This window comes from Phocoena sinus, chromosome 16 (assembly GCF_008692025.1).
Source record: "Phocoena sinus isolate mPhoSin1 chromosome 16, mPhoSin1.pri, whole genome shotgun sequence".
Taxonomy (NCBI): domain Eukaryota; kingdom Metazoa; phylum Chordata; class Mammalia; order Artiodactyla; family Phocoenidae; genus Phocoena; species Phocoena sinus.
The window spans coordinates 47,231,712-47,252,775 of NC_045778.1; the positions used below are offsets into that span (position 1 = coordinate 47,231,712).

General features: G+C 43.6%; 1 long non-coding RNA gene across 6 annotated transcripts in view; it reads left to right on the forward strand.

Annotated features, from left to right (window-relative positions):
• The first annotated feature begins 17,615 nt into the window (after positions 1-17,615).
• Positions 17,616-21,064, forward strand: part of LOC116741941 — a 453,695-nt gene continuing 450,246 nt past the window's right edge. For 4 of the 6 annotated variants that reach the window (XR_004346314.1, XR_004346312.1, XR_004346309.1 and 1 more), the window contains exon 1: positions 17,618-18,023. This is a non-coding gene — a long non-coding RNA (uncharacterized LOC116741941). Of the gene's footprint in view, positions 18,024-21,064 lie in introns of all 6 variants that reach the window. The other 2 variants (XR_004346311.1, XR_004346310.1) reach the window with 1 other exon arrangement.

The following is a 21,064-nucleotide window of genomic DNA, read 5'->3' on the forward strand; positions in this document are numbered from 1 at the left end:
TTCTTGCTTTCCGCATAGTTTCCTCAGACTTTACTTAATGGGATGATGTTAGTTTTCCATCACCCCCAGCCATGGCCTCACCTGTGAACCTCTGCAAGCTGCCACTGCAGCCGGCCCCTGGCTTGTTGCTTCCTTCGCCACCTCATTTGGGGCTGTTCCACAGCTGCTCTGCCCACTCATATCTGCCACATGGCTGTGAAGCACTTCCCAGTCTACGGGGCATGAGAAATGCTTCATCATTCTCCCCAAGCCTTTTGCTGCTCGCTATGGCCAGTCACAAGAGCATCTGTCTCTGAGAATCTTTGAAGTGTCTTCACAGAAGAAAACAATTGCTCTGAAGTGATAGCCCAGGCAGGAAATGAGGCCATGGCAATGTCACTCCAGGGCACCAGAGCAGCTCCAAATTCCCTTTCTCCTTCTTTCTCTCAGCCCTTACCTTTCCCTCGAAAAGAAGAACACTGAAATTATTTAATAACTTTGTTCACCATTCAGTGTCACTTCACATGACATCTGGACTGTGCCCACAGCAGACACTTGTAAATTGGAGGTAGGTTGTAACAGGATTTATTCAGCGGGGTGCTCTGTCTCTGCCCTTCATCGAAGAAGTGTGTTCTTCAGGAATTGGCAGATTGCAGGAGAGGTTGCCTGGCATAAGAGGTGAAAACTCTCTTTGACACTTTTTGCTTTCCCACCTCAAGCACAAATGGAGAGAGGAAATGGGGAGGGGGGCCAAGTGGGAGGCCACAGCCTCTACTAGGAACAACATGCATGGCCTTCGAGGTCAGAAAGAGTAGAATTCAGGACTTCCCTGGTGGCGCAGTGGTTAAGAATCCACCTGCCAATGCAGGGGACACAGGTTCGAGCCCTGGTCCGGGAAGATCCCACATGCCGCGGAGCAACTAAACCCGTGCGCCACAGCTACTGAGCCTGCTCTCTAGAGCCCGTGAGACACAACTACTGAGCCCATGTGCCACAACTACTGAAGCCCGCGTGCCTAGAGCCCGTGCTCTGCAGCAAGAGAAGCCACCACAATGAGAGGCCCGTGCACCACAGTGAAGAGCTCATCTCAACTAGAGAAAGTCCGCGTGCAGCAACGAAGACCCAATGCAGCCATAAATAAATAAATAAATGAAAATATTGAATTAAAAAAAGAGTAGAGTTAAAATCCCAGTCCTGCTGATGGTTGTTAGCTTATAGAATCTTGAGAGATTTACTTACCTTTTCTTACCTCAGTGTACCGCACATAGTGGGCCCTCAGGAATTTTAGTTCCCTTCTCCTTTCTGCTAAACATCTCTGCATCATCTGTGACCAAGTTATTCTGGTATCATTCTCTCCTTCATTAATGTTTATGATGTCTTCTAATGCTATAAACTACTGAGACAAGACAGACACATATGAAGTGACTTCAAAATCTTCATGAAGCTGTGGGTCCAAATGCACTGCTTAATAGAGCTTAAAGTCTGTTGTGTTTAAGAGGGGATTCCAAGCACTGGAAGGGATGCTCAGCTTAAAGGTCTTGGACACGCCTTCCCGCTTAGAGATTCTGTAGTTTGGTGGTCTTCGATCTTACATCATAGATAATGTATTCATATAATTTACTGTCCAAAGTAGGAAACTTCTGAGAGCGAAAGAGGCTCCTATTAAAATTTACAACTGGACAGCAGGTGTAAATTAGAACCGTTTCAGGCAAGTGGGGTGTATTTTTACTCTAATTAGGGTACACACTTTTAGCCCCAAGCTCTGTGTGTTGTGAGCCTTCATACAGTACTTATCTGGCTGCCACTCGTTTTGAATCACGTCAGTTTTGTTTCCTCTTCAGCCAAGGACTCCCGTTATGTAGGTAAGGACCTTCCGGAAAGCTAAAGATGCGTGGCACAGTGCACGTGTAGATAACACATCAGATGTACATAAAGAGACACATGAAAGGCAGAGGGTGAGCCAGTCCAGGACCCAGATAATCCTTTAGCTCTCTCACCGCACCCCACCCCACTGGCCCCCGCAGGCGGGCCTGCCGCCTCCATGATGACCAGCTGTGGAGGGAAGTAACAGGCTGGGGCAAGGCCAGCCAGATGTGACTCCCAGAAAACCCAGGTCAACTCTGACATCTGTTCATGGTCTCAGTGGCTGGCTCTGATGCTCCAGACTCATGGGCATGAAAATTAAAGGGTGAACTTTCATCACCATGGTCCTCAGGTACCAAGTGAGCCTTACTTGTCTCTGGGAGCCAGGATGCTGCAGCAGGTAGCTTCAACTTACAAAGAGCGCTGCCTAGTGAGGGCCAGGGACCTAGGAGACAGGTGCAGAAGCACAGACAGTGAGCTTGGAAGGGCCCTTGGGGATGCTGGAGGGTGAAGAGGAAGGAGCTTTGGGCTTCTAATCAGTAGATCTGGGTTTTCTTCTCTGCTACCGAGGAACCTCAGTGTTCTCACCTGGAAATTGAGGGTAACCTTCCTACTGTGTCTACAATCGGGGGTCATCGGGAGATAGAATGAGGTAATGGACATGGAGGTAGCTTACAAACCATAAATCCCTATACAAATGCCAGGTGGCATCCTAATTGGAGATCCTCAGTTCAAACCCCCAAGTTTACAGATGAAAATCTGGGGTCTAGCAAGGTCAGCTGTCTGGCTCAGTGTGGGTGAGTCCCTCTACGGAGATGGACGTGGATGGCCTGCGTGTGATGCAGGGAGGAGTGGGCTGAGAAGGTAACACTTAAGAAAAACAGAAAGCCAGGGACCAGTCAGGGAGGCAAAATCACTTGCAAGGATCTTAATTTCAATTTGTGTTGGATGAGCTGAGAATGATGCTGTGGTGACTTCTTTTCAGGCAGCGGGATCCTCACAGCTTTTATTCCTCATTGTCATGGACGCTGACTGGAGTTGATTTCATCTGAAGCTTCTCATCCTGAGGCTTTGAGGCTAGAGCTGATTACACTAGTAATCCGGCTAGGCCAGCTCTTATGAAAAATTCTCCTTTGGCCTGACCGCCCTGCCCTGACACAGGCGATGGGGGCCCGGTCAGCTTGGAAAAGACTATGAGGGCCAGAGATCATCTATCTTAAGTAGGAGAAGGTTGAGGCAGGTTAGCAGAGTGCTTAAGATCGTAGACTCTGGAGCCAGACTGCCAGGGGAAGAATCCCAGTTTTGCTACTCACCAGCTGTGCCGCCTTGAGCAAGTTACCTCATCTTTCTGTGCCTCAGTTTTCTCATCTGTAGAATGAGAATATGAATGGTATCCATATCACAGCGTTGATGTGAAGCTTAAGCAAGTTAATACTTTTAAAATGCTTAGCAAAGTATCTGGCACGCATTCAACTCGATTTACCTGTTTAGTAAATAAAAATAAAATAGATAAGAGTGTAAAAGAAGGACATGATAGAGAGGTCATGAAGAGTGGGCTTTGTCATCAGACAGACCTGCATTTGAATTCTAATTCCACAACCTTTTTCTATCAACATTTATATCTTTCTAATTATAAGAGGCATGTGTGTTTAGAGTAGAAAATTTAGAAAATACAGAAAGCCAGCAGGAAGTAAATAAAAACCAACTCTAATTCCAGCACATGGAGATGGTCATGTGATGGTCAAGTATCACTGTTGGTAGTGATATTTGAATTGGAGTTTGGGTCTGGTGCTGGTGGCTTGTTGGTTTCTATCCTTCCTCCTCAGTTTCTAAATTCTTCAGGGAGAGATCCAGGAACCACTTGAGGGCAAGGAACGATAAATGCCTAGTAAGTAAAATAGTTTTTAACAATGATGAGACAGACCCTTGATATGTAATTCAGAGCCCTTAATCTACACAATTTTTACAGTTCTCTGTTCCCGACTTTTAGGAGCTCAGTGTTCTAGTGATACAGCATGCCAAGCATTTAGATTGAAACTCATAAATTTCTTCTTCCAACTTCCCTGCTATAATTACTTGGCCGCCCACATTATTGTTGCCAACTGCCAAGTGTGGCCGGTGAGTGACAGGTAGATTATTTGTGCCTGATGTGGGTCACACTTTTGCTTGGTCTGAGCTTTTTTGTTTAATGCTCCATGAGAAGGCCATAGATGGGGAGCAGAGTAGGAGTAATAGGAGAAGTCTACTGGGCGATGATTTGGCAGCTCAAAGAAAGTTGTAAATTAGGCTGTCAAAAGGGAAATTTCTGGCAAACTCAGTGAACAAACACAAGGTGTGAGGTGGTCAGCACTTGTAATAAGCTAACTTTCTCTCTCACGGGTGGTTTCCTCTTGTTGGTCTTTTGGTGAAGTGGTTAGATGTGTTAACTATCACCCAAACAGAATCTGAATGGCTTTGGGGTTGGGGATATGGTGGTGGCTAGCAGTGGTAGAGAGGACGGGTACAAACGTACACATCCACAGTCAGAGCAGCATTCCATGTGCTTTAGAGATTGGTTAATGGCGTAACCAAATGTATTCCTGGGGACTATCAATGAACAGTGGCACAGCCACTAAGTTTCCTTGTCATTTTAGTGACTTCGGTTGGACAGTCCTTAATAATCTGCTCTGTGTGCTTTCAAAGTCAGGGGAGGGGAGGGCCTATAATATAAAATTATGACATTAATATTATAGAAACTTTAGGGAGGTTTCCTCTCTCTTCTCCAATTTAGTGGACAAAAAAAAAAAAAAAGCCTTGGTATGTATGCTCAATCCTATTGTACAAATTAACTTCTTTATTGGAACCATCTTCTTTGGTCAATGTGACAGCAATTCACACTGATGACAGACTTAGAAATGGGTCTATCTTTCCCACTAAGGCCTGTGTCAATACGGCCAGTAGCTGCTATAATTAGGGTGACCAAACATTCTGGTTTGCCCAGGGCTGTCTTGGTTGATTATGCCTAAATTATATGGGTCCCCCAACACGAATGAAATCAAGGAGGAGCCTCCCAACAGACAGGCCTGCTTCCCTTTTCATAGTGTTGCTTTGCTCAGAACAATTTCCAATGCCTCTGTCTAAAAGACTCTGGACACTGGGGTCACAGTTTGACTTCTTTCATTCTCCAGCAATATTCCTTCCCAAGCTTTGTTTCAGCAGCAGAATCTACTTTTTCAGATTAAACGTTAGACAGACGCTCCAATGTTTAAAACAGAAAAAGGTGGAGGCTTTCTTGGTTAAAGTGAGGGTAGCGAGCTGATACCCACACATTTGGCTTCTCTCTCTCTCTTTCCTTCTGGTGTGGGTCTCTGTTGAATCTCATAGCTTTGTGAAGCATAGATTAAATCTACTGCTAGAGCATATGCTACCAACAATTTAAAGTGCTGTCACTTTTTAGGTTGAATACTTTTGTTCCCTAGTCAAGTTAGGTTAGCAATACTGTATGTATTTAAGGTTGGCACAAGTTAAGGATCATTAGGCTCTGTAAAAATATTACCCCAGGGTTCAGCCTCAGTTCTAAGTTAGGCTACTCCTGTGGCCTTGATTCTTCAAACCAATCAAATCTTGACCACTACCTTTTTGTTTTTAATTTTTTTTTTTTTTTTTTTGGAGTATAATGGCTTTATAATGTTGTGCTAGCTTTTACTGTACATCAAATGTTGTTCTGTCACAGAATGTGGCTGAGGAATGACCACACCAACCATAGTTCCTGGTAATTCCCTGATCTCACCTGTCCTCTTTGGGGGCCCTTCAGCTTAATTCTGGCTTTATGGCTCTTCCTCTGTAACCTTATCCTTTGTTCATGATTTGAAATGCTATTCCAGCAGAATTATTTTATCTTCATCCTTTCAAATCTTGAGCAGACCATCCTGGGTCCTCTCTTTTGTTAACTCCCCAGTTTATTTCAAAGTTCTGTGTAGTTTTAAAAATGCACAAAACCTACCAAACACATCAATGCATTAAAAACCTTCAATCATTAATCCCATGAGTCTCTCTCAGCCTTACCAGCTTCATTATTTTAGACATCCTAGCCAAATACAGAATTTCATCAGAATTAGCCACATATGTACTATTCCACACCTATGTTTCAACCACAGTTGATTCACCAGCCTGACAACCCCTATCAATTCTCAGTGATTCTGGGGAGCGGGTTATTCTTCTTGGCACACAGACCCAGATGTTGAGGTTAGAATTCAATAGTAAGCTGGTCTCCCCAGGATGTCATTAATAGCATTTACTTACTGAAACATTAAAGGATATTGTCATAATATAGCAATTTCACTCAAAATGGCCTCGTGTCCCAGCCATTGTGACTGCCACATTTTAAAACTCTAGTGCCCTTGGTAGGGTTGAGGGGAGGGGCCCGATCAGGAATGGATGCCTTTGTTTATTTGTTTATCCAAAAATATTTGGAATGAAGTGGAATTTTCTTGACAGCTAAATTGAGGTACTAGTAATTATTTCTGGATAATTGGAAATATTCAAAAGAAAGTTTTGCTTACTCAATTATTATTTGCTCAGGACATTTATGGAAAAGAGTCATTTATACTTTGAAGAAAGTATGCATTTATATGTGTTGCCCATTGTATACAGAAAGTTGGCTTGAATTTTAAAAAAGGATAATTTTTATATATTTAATACATTTTTACCATACAATTCCTCAGACTCACACTTATATACTTTTGTAAGGGGGAAACATCACATAATTTCAACTTAAACCATAGAACAGAGTAGCTCGACCTTGGCACTATTGACATTTTGGGCCAGATTATTCTTTGCTGTGGGGCTGACCTGTGCATTGCGGGACTTAACGACAGCTCTACCTTCCACCCATTAGATGCCAGTTTCACCTTCTCCTTAACTCAGCTGTGATCACCAAAAGTGTTTTCAGATATTGTCAAATGTCCTTTGTAGAGCAAAATCATCCCTAGTTGAGAACCTCTGCCATAGAGAAATGAGAAAATAAAGAGGAAATGTTGGAGATGGAGTGGTCCATGGTACTATAGTGACTTCACATCCTGTCCCATGCATCAGCAACGATGAAGATGAAGTGTTGGCTGGCTTGCTGAACAGGGCTACATGGAGCTATGAGGGATTTCTTCCAGCTAACCTGGGACCTCTCCCAAGTTTCTTCCTTTACAAATTCACTCCTTATGGAAAATAGGCAGAGTTAAAGATATTAAGTAGCTGGTATTATTTTTCTTTTAATAATTCAGAATATATCAGTTGGCTACTTAACAAACCAGTCTAGAGCTCAGTGGCTGAAATAGACATTTATCATGGCTCACTCATAGGCTTGGCTGGGGTTCAGCTGGTCTAGGCTGGACTTGACAGGGCAGTTCTGCTTCTCCATGTAGGTCTATGGGTCACGTGGGTTGCGGCAGCTGACCGAGCTCTGCTCCATGTCTCTCTCATTGTCTTCCTGAGGCCAGTAGGCTACTTGGGACATACTCATCTCATGAGCATGAACAGATGAGCAGAAACGCATGAGGCCTCTGAAGGCCTATGCTCAGCACACCATCATTTCTGATTCGTTCTATAGGCCAAAGAAAGTCACATGGCTGAACCCAAAGTCCATGGGAGGGAAGATATACTTGCTCCTCTGTGGGAAGAACATGGCAAAAGGCACATGAATACAGGGAGGGGTGAGGAATTGGGGTTAATGACACAGTCTATCAAATCCTTATTTTTAGAGTAATAGTTTTTCTCCTATATAATTTCTGAACTGAGCCCCTTTATTTTGCTGGACACCTCTGTAATGAGAGAATAAAATCACAGGACCATTTCAAGAATGGAATCATCTGGTAGGGAAGAGTGGGCCAAACAAACTATCTGAAAAATTATTTTCATTTCAGTGAGCTCAATCTTGCATGAATTAAGCAACAATATATTTCTGTGGTTTTAGAAAATGGAAAGAGCTGGATTTGTCTGACATGGAGACCGAGAGGGAAGGTATTTTCAAAGATGTTTGTGCGACTAAGATGCAAAAACACTGATTTTTAAGGATTGGCAGATTGCAGATGTGTTGGCCAGAGGAATGTGGAGCAAAAATCTCTGGAATGTTTTAGCAACCTTTTAAATTTATTGCCAGGAAATGTGTGCTGTTTGTCTTCCCTGCATCTTTTCAAAAGATCTCTTGTAAATCCAGTCAAGTCTCGTCCAGGTAGGGAGGTTTGGAAACAGTGATAAGTGAAAGGTGTTTTCTACAGCTGCGCCTTGCTCCGGTCTGACCAAACACCGTTAATATGTAACCTGAATCTGACCACTTCTTTTATGTTTACATTTGGTTTCAGTATTATTTTTAACCGGTGAAAGAGCTGTTCAAAGTCATCTTTTTTTCTTGGCTGTTACCCATAATCTCTCAAGGCTTGGTAGCAGAATAGCCATAAGTCACGTCAGGGAGATCTGAGTCTGGCAGAATTAAAAATCACTTACCTTATTACACATGTGAATGTACTAAAGATGGATAGGTCGGTCTGTGCAAGGATAAGACATTATATCAGAGACAACTTTTAGCTGCTTATGCTGAGACCACAGATTTAGGGGATCATCGTCTACACGCTTGGCACAATCCATCAAAGAGGGGTGTGTACCACACACCTATTAGAAGGGCTGAGACAAAACAAAATAAAACAAAACCAAAATGCCGACAATGACAAGTGCTGCAGAGCATACAGAGCAACGAGAACTCTCAAATACCGTTGTTGGGAATGCCAAATGGTTCAGCCACTTGGGAAAACAAGTTTGCCGTTTCTTATTTAGTTAAGCATATGCTTACCATAAGACCCAGAAATCCCACTCTGAGGTAGTTACCCAAAAGAAATGAAAGCTATCTTCACACTGGAACTTCCATGTGAATGTTTATAGTGGCTTTATTTGCAGTCACCAACTATCTTTCAATTGGTGAGTGAGTAAACAAATGATGGGTCATCCATATAATGGAGAGTTACTCAGCAATAAAAAGAAATGAGTTGCTGATAAATGTAATAATGTGGTGAAATATCAAATGCATTATATTGAGTGAAAGAGGCTAGACTCAAAAAGCTATAGCTGTATGATTCCATTCATATGACATTCTGGAAAAAGGCACACCTATAGGGACAGAGAATAGATTAGTGGTTGCCAGGGGCTAGAGGTAGGGGCTATCTATAAAGGGGCATATGGGGAAATTAGGGGGGTGACGGAACTTTTCTATATCTTGATTGTGGTCATGATTATAAGACTGTCTACCTATGTCTAAACTCATAGAACCACGCTCTAAAAAGCGTGAATTTATACCCCAATATGCCCGACTTTTAATAAAGTGTATAGCTTATTGTCCCCCAGAACCTTCTCTTTATATATGTGTCAATGTAACATACGTGTTGGGGTAACCACCCAACTCACATCTGCTTCTTTGGAAACAGCATCCTGCCCCGCAGTCCCTGCTGAAGGGTAGGCTTAGCCTATGCTTCTTCCGGTTGATTCCACACCTTGACCCCACTTGATAGGACCATGGGTGGACATCTACGCCAAACTAAAACAGTAACATGCTCTCTTTTGAGACTGTGCTCTAAGAGACATGGAAACCACAGTCCAGAGGGTGTAGATTTTGGCTTGCAGATATGTTTTATTTGGCTCGCACAATGTTTAAAGCAATTGAATTAATTGCCAACATTAAAAAATGGGAGATTTCACATAAAAATCCAGATTTCCGGCTTCTCTTTAAGAAATGGGAGGATCCGGTAGAATGGCCCCAAATTCCTGCCCGGAGACAATGGCTGGAGCAGCGATGGCTTGCCCCCTTCCCACCAGCATGCCTCTCCATCTGCACAGGGCCTTCCACTCCCGGGGAGTGGGCAGGGGGGCAACGGAAGCTGTGATTGTCTTGTTAGTTTGCTGGTATAGTAGTGTTCAGGGAAATATAAACCATTTCTTATACCTTCTCTTTCTATCAAAAATGGAGAGCAAAAGGTAAGACCATGTTTTATGAAAACCAACAATGAGCATACTGCTTTGTGACAGTAACGATGACTCTAAGTGGCTTATTGTAAGCAAACCAAATGTGTCCGAACTGAAAGAACACAAATGAAGATTCCTTTCTGAAAACAAACTTGTGGTTACCAAAGGGGATAGTGGCAGGGGCAGGGGGATGGGGAGATAAATGAGGAGTTTGGGATTAACAGATACACACTACTATGTATAAAATAGATAAACAACAAGGACCTACTGTAGAGCACAGGGAACTATGTTCAATATGTTGTTAATAATCTCTAATGGAAAAGAATCTGAAAAAGAATATCTATACATGTAGAACTGAATCACTTTGCTGTACACCTGAAACTAACATAACATTGTAAATCAGCTATACCTCAATTTTTTTAAATGGTTAAAAAAAAGAATAGGATTGTCTTACATTACACACACACACACACACACACACTCACACTCACACACAGATTCCTTTCTAAAACAAATATGGCTCTCGACACCCATCCACATTACCTGCGTGACCCCTGTAGGCATTTGAGTTTGCACAACTCTCCCAGTCCAATGGTTGAGGACTAGAGCGCTAAGGTTGCCTAAAGTTGAAGATAACTCGGCACCTTGAGATGTTCACGGATGTGCAAACTGGTGTCACTGGAGAGGGAAACTGAGAGCCTTACAAAGAAGTAGTTCTGCAGAAATTTGTGTGTGTGTGTGTGTATTAGAGAGAGAGAGAGAATGAGATTGAGAAAGGGACAGATGTTTAGGGGAGAGCGCAAGTGAATTTCTTTCAGTCGCTTACAGTAAAGAAATTCGGATTATAACCCAAGTCCCCCAGACAGTGCTTCTCAAACTTTAATGTACACATGAATCTCAGCGGAGCTTGTGAAAATGCTCGTTCCTACTCAGTAGGTCTGGAGTGAGGCCTGAGATTCTGCATTTCTAACAAGATGGCAGATAATGGCAACGCTGCTGACCAGCAGACCACGTTTTGAGCAGTAAGGCTCCAAACCACACAGTCTACAAAGAAACAGTAAAAATTCACCAGCCTAAACTTTGTTTTTCAACCATTTCTTCTCCATTGAAGCAGTACGTGGTAAAATCAGTTTTTTTGTCATTTACCTAAGACAATTACTCCTCTTGAACAAGGAAGGGGCTATTTCAGAGGTAGTGGAGGCTGGCCCTCCGGGAAGAGAGAATAATTTTTGTGATTAAATGGCTGGCATCTTCAGAGAAGCAAGCTGGGTGAGCAGCCCCGCAAAGTGACTGTGCGTCTGGCCTTCTTAGTCTTGATGGCTTTGTTCTGTGGCCTTAGGCAAATCACCACTCTGCTTTCTCACCAGTCAAAAAAACGAAGTGAGATTTTGACCTTGTAGACGATTGTGAAAGATTTAATTAGCATTTGTGAAAGCTTGCAAGATCCATGGAGGAAAGGTACTTCAGGCGAACAAAGTAATTTATAGTCACTATCGTCATTTCATTACCGGTTTCGCTGATATGCCAGGCCAGCTCAGTCTCAAAGAGGCTGTCTCCACAATCTACAACTCCCTCATGGTCAAAAATACTGCAGTGAGGAACATTACAGCTATCTGTGGGAGAAGATAAATCCTGCTTCTTTTCCACAATGCTTGGTGTAACGCGGGTGTCTACCATTTCACATTTTAGTATGATAATTTTTTCATGTAAAGAAGGAAGATCCTCTTTTCAATTGTCTCCTCCTTCCAAATATGGGCCACGGTGATGTCTGTTTAAAACTTATGGGCTCTGGTTTGAAAGGAATATGTTCTTTCATTTTTCTTTCTCTAAATCAGCAGTCTAGAGAAACGGTGTCCAAAAGAAATAGAATGCAGGCCACGTATGCAATTTAAACATTTCTAAACAGCCACCCTGAAGAGAGAAATCGAGTCCGATAAAATTAATTTTTAAAATGCTTTTTATTTGATCTAATCTTTCTAAAATATTTTTTCAGTATGTAATTAGTATACAAATTATTAATGAGAAATTTCACCATTTTGGGGTACTATCTTTGAACTTTGGTATCTGTTGCACTTCAAATGAGATGTTAAATTTTCATTAAGGAATACTTAATCCATGTTTAGACTTCCTAAAATTTATAGTTAAAAGAGTAGTTTCATCTACCCAGGTTATTACAAACATACTGAAATTTTTTCAGATAACAGTTTTAAATTTAAATATCAGTTATAGAATAAAATAACACTTAAAAATCAGTTCCTTGTCCCATGGACCAAATTTTAAGGGCTCGCTAGTCACATGTGGCCTGTGGCTAGGCTGTATCGGACAGGGCAGGGCTAGACCCACCAGTGAGGGCAGCCATTGCCCTGGGATTGCAGAGGTCCTATTCCCACGCCTACCACCAGCAGTGCATGTGTCCTTTGTTGATGGAGTTGCCTCCTAGCTGACAAGCCCTGTGAATGAAGGCCTTCCCTCCAACAATACACATTTTTTGCCCTCCACTTTTAAGAGGATCGCTGTTTACAGCCCATCTGTCTCTCAGAATGACCCACATTCCTCAGAGGGAGCTTGCAGAGATTTGAACTGGGCGCCCCTGGACTAAAACAGCGTCTATCCACCCAGGCATGACTCCACTTATCCATTCAACAAATATTTATGAAGCCGGTTTCTATGACCAGCCCTGCTAAGCTCTGGGGACTGCTTCAGCCATGAGAAAGGACGACAGGGTCACAGCCCTCATGAACCTTAGTGTCTAGGAGTGGTAGACATTCAGTGGACTCACACAAATAATGAGTTACTAACAATATGACATCTGTGAAGGAAAGCAGAGGTCTCCATGAGCCCCTTAGGGAACCTAATCTAGTCTGGAGGTGCAGGAAATCTTCCTTAAGAAAATGACGTCTCCGTTGGGCCCCGAAGGGATCAGGCTGTGAAGATCTGGGAGCAGGGCCTATTCTTGGCAGAAAAGACAGTGTCTTCAAGAGAGAGGCAGAAAGTCAGGGTGGCTGGAGAGAGGTGACCCAGAAAGGATGCACAGATGAGTACAGGCCAGATCGGAAGGGCCTGGAGATCCTGGAGGAGGACCCTAGTCTTTGTCCTAAGAGCAACAGGGAGGTCACCTAAACGTTGTAAGAGGAATGACTTGGTCAGATTCAGGTCCTTCCCCCTGTTTTTTTTTTTGAGACTGAATGAGTATTCCTTTATTTATTTATGCTACTAGAATGACTATCATTTATTACAGGTTACATAATTTTTTGTTGATCCGTTTTCATTTTTATTCTTATTTAAAAAAATTTTTTTTTTTATACGGTTTTTAAAGAGGCTCACTCAAACTTTATCCATTCCACAAAACATCACTGAGCACCTAATAAGGATCAGGAAACGATCTAGATGCTGGGATGCAGCAAAAACTAAACTGATTAAAGCTAAGCAAGTAAATAAAAGAGTAGATCTTAAATGTTCTCACCACAAAAAAAGAAATGGTAATTATGTGACGGGATGGAGGTGTTAACTAATGCTATGCTGGTAATCATTTGCTGTGTATAAGTGTATCACATCAACATGCTTTATACCTTAAATGTACACAATGTTATATGTCAATTACATCTCCATAAAGCTGGAAAAAACCCAAACAATCAAGCAAATAAACCACCACCAACAACAAAAAAACTCCATCTAAAAGGAGCTTTTATTCCAGTAAGGGGAGACTGACAATAAACAAAGTAAGTTATAAAATACATAGTATGTTTGATGATAGCAGAAAATAAAGCAGGAAAATGAGATGGGAATGTTTAGGACAGTCAGAGAGGGCCTTGAGGATGGCATTTGAGCAGAGACCTGAAGGAAGTGAAGGGACAAATGATGGGGAAATCTGTGGAGACGGCATTTCAGGCAGAGGAAATAGTAAGTGCCAAGGCCCTGGGCAGGAGTGTACCTAGAGTGTTCAAGGAAAAGCAGAGAGGTCAGTGTGGCTGGAGATGGGGTTGGAGAGATAGCCGGAGGCTCACAGGGCCTTGCACTCCCTGTTAGACCGCTGGCTTTTTCCCTGAATAACATGAAAAACCACTGGAAGTTTCTTAGCAGAGGGGGAGCATTTTTCAGGACCAGTGGTATGGAAAACAGATTGTACAAACACAAGGACAGAACAGTCAGGAGGCCATCGCAATCATGCCTGTGAGTGATGGTGTAGCTTAGACAAGGGGAGCAGGGGAGGTGATGAGAAGCACTTGAACTCTACATATATTTTGTGGAAGAGTCAAATGGATTTGCTGGTGGATTGGATGAAGAAAGTCAATTATTTGAAGTCATTTTTTTCTCCCTACCTAAAAGTTATCATAGTCATTTTCAGGCCTAGATAGAAAGGTACCTAGGATATTTATTACCCTTGATTAGATACTTCTTATCTTCTTTTAAATAATATTTTAACTTCTCAAATTATACGAGGAAACCATTATTTTATCCTTCTTATAAAAGGTCATATAGTGCAAAATGAACACTCCCACTTACCACACCACAGTTGTCCTTTTCCAAGAAAGAGATAATCTCTATTATGTTTGACTTTTTTATGCATTTACGTATAAAAAATTTATAGCTTTATTCTTTTAAGAAAAATGGGATCATACCATTCACATTGATTTCTGCTTAATATGCCTTGCAGATCTTTCCAAATTAGTAACCTAGAGATCCACTTCATTCTTTTAAATAACTTAGGAGTCCTCTAGAAATGTATCTGACTCATTTCTTTCCTTTCCCCTAATCACTGTCTAAATTAGGGGATCAAAGCAGGCAGGCATCCACGCATATGCCCTAGTCAGAGTCTCTCCTTCCACAAAATGTCCACGAGATGACATTTTAAAGTTGAGAGAATGAGCCCAGCATGCAGAGCCGATCTGTTTGAAATGTCTTAGAGGGGATCACAGTTGCCTTGAATCACTTTAGTTTGAAAGTACTTTTGCTGGGGAAAATGCTTGGGGCATTTTGTGCCACTGGTTTACCAACACCTCACTCACTAGCATTCATGGTTATAGAGAGTTCAAGAGCCCAGGGCAGCGGGTTGCCCTGGCCTTATATGGTACGCAAACCTCCCAAACCAAAATGGAAGCATCTGACTCAACAAGAATAAGTGATGTTAATGGCTGAAAAGATTTCTCCACGTGTATGCGTCTTTTCCAATTATTACAACGTTGCATTTTATTATTTATTGCATAGGTGATGCCTGAAGGTTGTAGGAAAATTAGAACAAAATACAGAAAAAGACTAGATAGGAATGACCAGAAAGCTTCTACCTAAAGATACTATTTTGCTGTTTACAAGAGGATAGGAAATTGGGTTGGCTGTGACATATCTTATTTATGTAGCTGCCACAGTACAAACCACTAACTTTGCTTGGTTCTTCTGCCCATGTGCAGGGATATGTCATGAGGAGGTGGGAGGGAGCACAGACATATCCTGTTGGAAAACCAACTCCTGCTTTCCATCACCGGGGTCTCTTCATAAGGAAGCGATGTTACAGTGCTAGAGGCAGTTGGACCAGTTGACAATGGTTTCCAGTGGTTGGGACAATGCTTAAAATTCAGCAGCTGCCCTTCACTCTGCTCTTCTGACCCTCTGTAGAGGCACCTGGAACACAATCATGCCTTTCTCTGGAGTTTGTTCACCTGTTTTAAATTAATGACAGGGACCTAGCCCTTCAGCTCGGCATCAATGAAGAATAGCAGAGAAAGGAAATGAGAAGGATCTGCCCAGCTGGGTGGGTCCCTCCAGGATATTAAGCCTGCTGGGAAGGTGGAGTTGGGCCATAAGCTATGCTGGGACTCAGTTCTTCCCCACACAGCTGGGATGGGTGTTTGCCGTGACGCCAGGGGCCGTTCTGCTGAGCTGGGACACGATGGCTGGACACACCAGCCTGGAATAAAGGGAGAAGGACTCATGCATATTTTGCCAACAGGGCGATGGATGCGTGAGCTGTCCTAGCTGCTGAATGAAATTCAGTCCTTTAGCCTTCTACCTTTCATGCAAATAACTAGGCTTCTTCTTGCTTTGAGGGGGCAAAAGTCTTTTGTTTCTATAATTGCGGTCAATAACATTTATTAAATGTAGGAATAGTAGTATAAGATGGGGTTTAAAGAGATATTGGACAGTCTTTGCCCTCCAAAAACCCTCATAATCCAGTGGCAGGGACAAAATGTAAGCGAGGAATAGTATTACCAGGCGGCAAGGGGTGAGCGCTACCTGAGTAGAACGGAATACACATGTTAGTGGTGGTCAGAGGAAGGAGGCATCTCCATGTACTACAGTGGACACGACATAAAAGCTTCAGGAAAGAGGTAGCATTTGGCTTGGGACCTAAAGGAAGTCCAGGGGTTAGAGAAATGGAGACGAGAGTTGGGAGGGAATGCCAGGCAGTGGGAGATGGCTCGGGTAAAGGCTCTGCGGGTGCAGGGCAGATGTGCAAGAAGTAATGCTGGTGAATATCACAAAGAGAAAGTCAAAAGCATGAGTGTGTGGGGAAAAGGGAAGAAAAGTGAGAGACATTGCAAGGTTGTGAAGAGAGATTCTTGAAGAAAAGATGCCATTGACTACAGCGGGGATTTCTGGAAGGGTGATTAGTTTTAGGGAAATGATGACTTTGAGACTTGCCCAGTTGAAGGATGAGAATAGAGATGAAGGTGATCGTCTAGCTCCAGAGGGCAGTCAGAGCTGGAGAGAGTATGCGGAAATCACATTCAAGCCTCATTAGCGCGATCGGACTGAATGAGGTCTCCAAAGATGCAGCAGCCGGAAGCCGTCATCTCAGTCTTGCTTACGCTCACGTGTTGGGTGAAAGGAGGAGTGGATGTAGCAAAAGACGTGGGCTAATGGCCCCGGTGATAAGACTATCATTAGAAGGTTCACAACAGAAAGGGGAGAAGAGAATGTCAAGAAAATGGAGCCCTGTTCCCGCCTTGACTGCCACAGACAAGCCAAGAATGAACCCTGAGAATAACTTACTGCATATGGCGGTTAGAAGTCATGGCCGACTCCTGAGAAACCGATTGTGATCAGGTCGGCTTGGCGGGTGCTTGGAGTGGGTGGTGATGAAATAAATACAGTGAGGATAAACCAGTGGTTTTAAAACTTGGCTGAACAGCCTCATCATTTGGAGGAAACCTGAAAAATACAAATTCCTCTGCCCCACGTCAGACCTTGTGAGTCAATCTTTAGTGGTTGTGCCTATGAAACTGAGTTTCCACAGGTGGCTCAAACGAAGCCAATCCACAGAGCAGCATTCGTGAATCACTGGTTAAAGATGAGAAAATTAAAGATTAAGGATTAAAGATGAGAAATTAGATGTACTTGAGGGTAGGGTAGGGCTGAGGAAGTCTTCCTGGTAGTTTTTTCCCCCTTAATTTTACTTTTAGAATAGAGGAGATCTGAGCTCTTTATCCAGGTCATGGGGGAAATAATCTGATTGAAGATACAAGAGAGATGGAAGATAGGAGATAGTTAAGTGTCCCCAGCTATAGGAAATAGGAGCGGGTCCTCCGAGGCAGGTGGGTGTAGGGCACCTTGGGAGGGGATAGCAAGGTGGAGGAGGTGGAGAGTCAAGGGAATATTCGAGGACGTGAAAGGCAACCCCTGCTTTCTTTTCTTTTCTTTTTTTTTTTTTGCGGTACGTGGTCCTCTTACTGTTGTGGCCTCTCCCATTGTGGAGCACAGGCTCCGGACGCGCAGGCTCAGCGGCCATAGCTCACAGGCCCAGCCACACTGCGGCATGTGGGATCCTCCCGGACCGGGGCACGAACCCGTGTCCCCTGCATCGGCAGGCGGACTCTCAACCACTGCGCCACCAGGGAAGCCCAACCCCTGCTTTTTAAAACTGATTCCAAATCAAGCTCGGTGTATTCTTCAGAGATTGACTCAATTCGCCTAAGAACCTCGTTGAGTCCTTCCTAGCACCGTGTTGAACAAATTACATGGCACTTTCGTCATGCCAGCTACACCCAGGAAATGCAGGTTATGAAAGCTTAGAATTATGAAATGACACAAGTTGTGCAGTTCAACGTGAGCTTATCTTTTGAAAGTTTCTATTTCACAGCTCCTGAGGAGCTGCACTCTACATGACCTGTAATACCGAGGCTTTAGGAGACCGGCTCTAAGAGGAAGAATTGACCAAGTTACCTGTTGCAACTCCAGGCGACAGCGTCTGAGAGTCCAGTATGGGGGTAAGAAGGGGAGACTGTGGGTGCCGTGCCTGCAGAGCTTGTTGAAAATGGGTTCTCAGCTTTGTGGCAGGAAGCGTTAGGTCACATATCACACCTCACACCTTTCTCTCGCCGGCTGCCTGGGCTCCGTGTGAAATCTGGGTCTGTAATCTTCTCTTTCTGCCTTTTTTCTCCCCGCTACCCAGTGTCAGCACAGTCCGACTGTCATTTGCAGATTATCTCTGCATGGTGTGGCGCACGTCTCTAGTGTTCTTATAATAGCAATGAACTTAGTGGTGCAGGTAGTGAATAGCAACACTCTTTTGAACTCGTCGTGTGCATTTTATCTAGTACCTCCCTTTGAAATTTGTCTTGGGTACATTTCTATTTTGACATCCTATTACAATGAAATAATTCTTTCTGATTGTGAAAGACAATACAAACATTATGACCAATAATAGTGCTCACTGTATACCAGACACTGTCTCAAACATTTTAGGTATTTCCATGCACTTTAACCTCACAACAACACTGTGATGTAGTCATTCAGATTCCCATTTTACAGATGAAGGAATTGAGGCTCAGAGGAGTGAGACATGCTGCTCCAAAATCACATAGCTCGTGAGTGGTGGGGCAGGGATTCCAACCCACATCCATCTGACACCAACGCCAGAGCTCTTCAATCGTAAATGATGAAATAGATTGAAACGTAGTTAACTAGAAGGGGAAGGCATCCTTGAGAGTTAAAGCTATTTGTTCTGGGTGCTCCCTGATTTTTTCAGCACAATATTGGCTGGGCATTCTTTAAACATTCTCAGCCGAAACGCCTGCTTAAAGGACTCAGACACTTCACCTGAATCTTCCATGTGCTGGTCAGGTTTAGAAAAGCCAGTTGGATGAACCCCTGGAAGCCTGTAGTACCTTCCGTGAGCTCATAGAACATCAGAGTGAGGCAGAGGCCAACCCTGATGTATCTCAGAGTTGATGGACAAGGAGGCCGTTCATTCGTTTGAGAAACCGTGCCCATAGAGTGCACCTCTGCATGCCATTCCTGTGTTTACGTAACGGAAACAGAAGTGTGGAAGCATCCAGTCCCAGGAGGAAGCGTTCACAGGAGACAAAGAGGACTGGGGGGGCGGGCAGTGGGGCGTGACCGCCTGTAACAGATGGAACAGGGCCCTAACCCAGACAGCGAGGTGAGTGGGAGGTGTTAGTTCCTGTGAACTGGAGTTTACCCCTTGACTGACATGGACGAAATCCACAGATGGCAGACTTTCAGGATTCGGGGTAGGAGAGAGGTGCATTCCTGTGATGCTCGGATACAGGGTGCCAGTGTCTGCGATTTCTTTCTGACATTAGAGAAAAGTGTGACAGGGACGTTGCCCCATCAGCCGCCTTGTGAAGCCCTGATTAACTAGCAGCTCAGAAAGAGCTGGGGACTGACCGTCAGGCTGACCTTGACTGGCGCTCCTCCCCACAATTCACTGGCTGAGTGATTTAGGCAAGTATTTACCCCTCTGACCCCTTATAAAGCTGGAGATAGTACCTAACTTTCTGGGTTGTTGGGAGAATTATGGAGCCAATGGATGTTCCATCAAATATCAACATCACTTCTGGCAAATGCTCAGGAGATAGCACTGTTCTATGTCGGTGGTTCTCAACCCAGGGTGTTTGCCCTCCAGAGCACATTTGGCAATATCTGGGGACATTTTCGATTGTCACCAGTGGGAGGAGGATGCATCAGCATTGACTGGGTAGAGGCCCAGGAGGCTGCCAAATGTCCTACATGCACAGGACAGGTCCACAACGAAGAATTATCCTACCCAACTGTCATAGAAACAAAGTGGAAAAACTCTGTTCTATGTTATGGTAACGCCCATAATCCTCATAGGAACCCCATGAAGTGGTACTATTATTATTCCTCTATTTTAGATAGGGGAATATTGGAGAGATTTAATGCCTTGGAAGTGAAATGACTTGCCCAAGCACAGGTAGCTAGTAAGAGCTGGGATTTGAACCGAGCCAGTCCAGCTCCAGGGTTCTCACATTTAACCACTTATCTTAGGTTGCCTTCTGCTGCAGTGGGTCAAAAGCAGTGAAGGTAGGCGATCTAGAAGCTTCCCTTTCCCCTATGCTAGTGATTCTTAAACTCCAGCAAGCATCAGAATGACTTGTTGGGCAAATTAGAATGCAGTTCCCTGGACCCTATGCCCAGGCCACCCTGATGTAGATGTTTTTTGAGGCACAAGGCTCTACACCAGCCCTTGGGAAAGCTTTCACATAGAGTACCAGCATGATACCAGCCGTAAAATCTTGTTTTCTGAATCTCAGTTTTTCACGAAATACTGTGTGAAGTGCTTAACATAATTTTAGGATGTTGTCCAAGGGAAAAATTTTAATGCAAAAGCTTTTGAACCCGAATCCACTGATTCACTCACAGGTATTTACTGAGCACTGCTCTGTGCCAGGCACTGTTCTGTGGACACAAAGATAAATATGACCCTATCAGGTCCCTTTCTTATTCAGTGGTCCTCAGTTCTTTATATCATCACAAGCTGGCCTCCTGTCCCATCCCCACATTTCCCTACACAGCCTCTCAGCTCTGTTCATTGCCCACTGTCCCCACTTTCTCATTGCTGCCTCTGTAGCTTTGTCGTGCTCTACTGTACTCGAGGCCTCCTCTCTCTCTAATCCACATATCTAACTCCTATTCATCCTTCAAAACCCAGATCAAATCTCATTTCCTTAGTGAAGGCTTCCCTAACCATCCTACTTCAGGACAATTTCTTCTCTCACATAGTCTCACAGTATTTTAAGTCACCATTATTTTTGGAACTGCTACTTCGTATACACATATGGATTCATTTTTATGCATGCCTGGTAGGGGAAAAAAGGTTGCAATCTGGAACAGTTTATTGTAAAGGATTTAGTCACTCTGGGCGGCATGGTAGATGTAGACGCAGAATAGGCATCGGTTTGCCAAATGTAGTTTAAAATTCCTGCGGGTGGATCTTAGAGCCCAGATCTGCCGGCTGTGTGCCTGGCTTACCCACTTGGACCAA